This window comes from Mandrillus leucophaeus, unplaced genomic scaffold (genome assembly GCF_000951045.1).
Source record: "Mandrillus leucophaeus isolate KB7577 unplaced genomic scaffold, Mleu.le_1.0 Scaffold902, whole genome shotgun sequence".
NCBI lineage: Eukaryota > Metazoa > Chordata > Mammalia > Primates > Cercopithecidae > Mandrillus > Mandrillus leucophaeus.
In genome coordinates, this window is record NW_012109831.1 from 719978 (window position 1) to 723912 (window position 3935).

Genomic DNA, 3935 nt, shown 5'->3' on the forward strand with positions numbered 1-3935 from the left:
CGTTGAGCCTTTATCAGTTCCAAGATCACAGAACCAGGGCCGTCCCAGCTCTTTATAAAACAGGTGGGGAATGTAAGACATGGGGAGACAGGAGAATTGCCCCAGAGTCCTCATGGATCCTGCCCCGCTGGGAAGTACTCTGGCCTATCTGCCCCTGAATTTCAACACTGTTTTAGTTGAGGTGGGAGGAATTGGCAGCCCCACCTTCAGAGGGAGACATCGTGTTAAAAAATTAGCCAAGGGACCAGGCATGGTGGGGTTACAATCCCAGCACTTTGGGAGGCTAAGGCAGGGGATTGCTTGAGGCCAGGAGTGTAAGACCAACCTGGGCAACACGGCAAAACCCTGTCTCTACAAAAACAAAAATTATCCGGGCACAGTGGTGCATGCTTGTAGTCCCAGCTACTTGGGAGGCTGAGGTGGGAGGACCGATTGAGCCCAAGGAGGCTCAAGGCTGAGGTGGCAGGATCGCTTGAGGAGGAAGTTGCAGTGAGTCGAGATCACACCACTGCACTCCAGCCTGGGCGATGGGTGTGAAATCCAGTCTCAAAACAAGCAAACAGAAAACAAAACAAAACAAAACAAAACAGAAACAACGAAAATCAGTCAAGGCCTGCCTCTTTCCCTCAGGACCAGGAGTGTGTCATTGAAGGCTTCCAAAACAGTTGTGATGTAGAGAGGGAGGCCTGCCAATTCTTCCCTCAATGTGGGCTCTGAAAAAGTAAAGGTAAGTGTGTCCTTGAGTGATGTGCTCACAGCAATAGGTAAATGAGTTCAGGAACCTCTCTGTGAGTCATGCTGAGAGGGAGGCCCAAGGCACCAGGGCTCCATCTCCCCACCAACCCTCCACCCCTCCCAAGCATCGGAGCCTCCCTGCTGAACCTGGGTGCTCTGGGAGGCCACAGTTCTCAGGCATGGCAAGGCCACGGGCACACTGCTGAATTCCATCACCCAGTCTCTTCTCTCTGTCTCCTGCTGAGGCAAGGGCTGGAGAGCGTCTGCCCATGCTCCTTCCTTCTCAGTGCACCAAGTCCAAGTGTGGCGTGGGGGTGGGGAGGAACAGTGGGCGAAAAGGCCCCAGTCTGGTTTGGTTCTGTTTATTTTCCTTGAGGGGTGAGAACCCTGGAAAAGAGCATGATTAATTCACCAATACCCCAGAGGACGGGTAGCTTTCTTGGACCATTTGGGAGCTGAAGTCAGGGAAGCGGCTTCCAAGGCAACAGCTACCATGGCAACAAGAGTGCCAGCCTTGGGGGGACCTTGCTCCTCAGCCCCCTCCAGACCTGAAGCAGCTGGAGTGCTGGCATGGGACCAAGGCACCACTGTTCATGGAGCTGGGTCTGGGAGGGGCAGTCGGCCAGGAGGGAGGAGGGGCCCCCAGAGCCCAGGCAGGTAGACATACAGAGGGACAAAGACTGGACAGTCCCTGTGCCCAGAGGCCCTCAGACAGGAGTCCTCAGGGTCCGGCTGAATCAGGGCTGGGGCTGGGGCCAAGGCCTGATCATTAGGTTTTAGAAGAGAGGTCTGAGGCTTGAGACGCTCCAACTGGCTGGGACCAGCTCTCTCCTTCTAGGCCCCGCCCACGCGAGAGCTCTGGAGCTGGGGAGCTGCCTTCCATCATCGCAGGTCCCATGCCTGGAAGGGGCTCTGCGGTCTCAGAGCCTCCTCAGTGTGTCTGCCGGATCTGCCTCTGTCCAGCAGAGCCAGAACTTCCAAGGTCACCAGTGAATAGTGGCAGTACTGGAACCCAGGGCTCTGGTCCCCACTTCAGGCTCTTCCCCTTGTGCCACAGCTGCCCCTCTGGGCCAGGGACTGCATCCCGGAGGGACGGAGCAGCCTGTCCGCAGGAGGATCCCACAGAGGGACAGAGGCCTGGCTCATCTGAAGAGGCCTAGATCTATCTCCACAGCACACAGTGCTTCTGTAGAGTGCTCCCGGAGCCAAGGACCAGGGAGGGCTCATCTCCCGCACTGGGACCGTGAGTTGTGTAATTCTGCCCTGGCAGACAACAGTAAGTACAGGAGTCCCCCATTATCCTAGGGGACACATTCTAAGACCCTTGGTGGATGTCTCAAACCATGGACAGTACCAAACTCTATATATTACGATTTTTCCTATACATACATATCTGTGATAAAGCTTAATTTCTAAATTAAGTATAGTAAGAGATTAACAAAATAGAATAATTGTAATAATATATTGTAATAAGTTATATGGATGTAGTCTCTCTCTCAAAATATCCTATTGTGTTGTACTCATCTATTTTGACCACAGGTAACTGAAATTATGGAATTAAGCGAAACTGTGGATCAATGGGGACTACTCGATTAGCTAAAACTATAATAGCTAACATTTATGGAGCACTTACTATGTGGGCCTGGAACTGCTCTCAATGCTTCACATTTATTAATTTGTAACTTTCACAACAGTTCCATGAAGTAAGCACTATCATCCCCATTTATAGTTGAAGAAACTCTCAGAGATTAAGTAACTGGCCCAAGCCCCAGAGCTAGTAAGTGGCAGAGCAGGGATTTGAATGCAGGCAGCACAGCGCTGGGTCCCAAGCCTTCCTGGAGGGAATTCCAGTTCCACCGTTCCTAGCTGTATAGCCCTGGGCAAGCTATTTTTCCTTTCTCTGCTTGGTTTTTCATGTCAAGTGGGATAAAATAATAGTACCTACCTCATAGGACTGCTGAGAATTAAATGCTAATGCCCGTAAACTTCTTAGAAAGTACCTGTTACTTAGTAAGTGGACGACAATGCTGGCAAAACCAAGGTCAGCCAAAACCAAGGTCATGGCATTTAAGCAGAGCCATGCAGGATGAGAGGGGCCTTGCCAGGTGGGCCAGGCTGGGGAGGTGGGCTGGGACAGGGCACAGCTTGAGCCAAGGCACAAAGGCCTGAGAGTCTGGGGGATTTGCAGCTGGGCAGGGTGTGTGCCAGGGGTGGAGAGTGCTTGACCTAGGAAGCCCCCTTGAAGTCACATTCCTGTTGGGCCTCCCACTAGGCCGGGCTGGAGTTCAGGGATAGAACTCGTATCCTGGTTCTGGGTCTCCAGGGGCTGGGAGTCTGTGGGTCAAAAGGGTCAGATTTTGCAGGTCTGTTTTCCTCACCAAGCCCACTCCAGGTAGATGAAAAAGGGATGTGAGGGTGTCAGGGTTACTGTCAAGGGCAGACTGTCAACAAACAGTATGTATTGTCAACGGGGAGGCATTCATGGCACAGGACAGCTGGGAGCCTGGCCTGTCACCTGTCCCAAGTGAAGAGCCCTAATCCCATCTCCCCTCTCTGCCCTCCCGAGGGAAAGCAGCTGTCACCAGCACCCAGGCCACCGCCCAGACTCTCAGACCTCCCTTGCCACCTCCTTGGGAACTTATAAAGGTCCTTTCCACCCCAATCCTCTCCTGTCCAGCTCTGAGGATCGCCTGGGACAATGGACAACAAGGTCCTTTGCATGATGTACATGAGGGCTGTGGATGGGAGGCGCCATTTTTCTTTGTTGCATAGTCCTGGGTACATGACACCCCCTTGATAAAGGCTTAGTAATGCTTTAGACAGAGGGGAAATCTGTTTCCTGCTTATGGGCTGCTGGGCACAGAGGACATCTATCAAAGTACATTCTGAAGTCTCCTGTGTCATGGTCGCTAACACCACCTCTACCACTTGATGGGGAGCTCCTAGAAAGCAGAGGCTGTTTCTTACTCATTTCTGGGTCCTGGCACAGAAGAAGCAATTGATAAATGTTTGATGAATTTCATTTCCTCACCTAGGAAAAAAAAAAAGCAATTTCTCCTTCACCTTGTTTTTTGGGTCCAATGTGGTTTTTATTTAGGGGTCCTGGTAAGAGATACCTTCTCCCCACCTGGCTGGACTTAGCCCCAGTTTAGAAGGCCAGTCTCCTTCTCAGGTCTGCAGGTAAAAAAAGGACCCCCAAA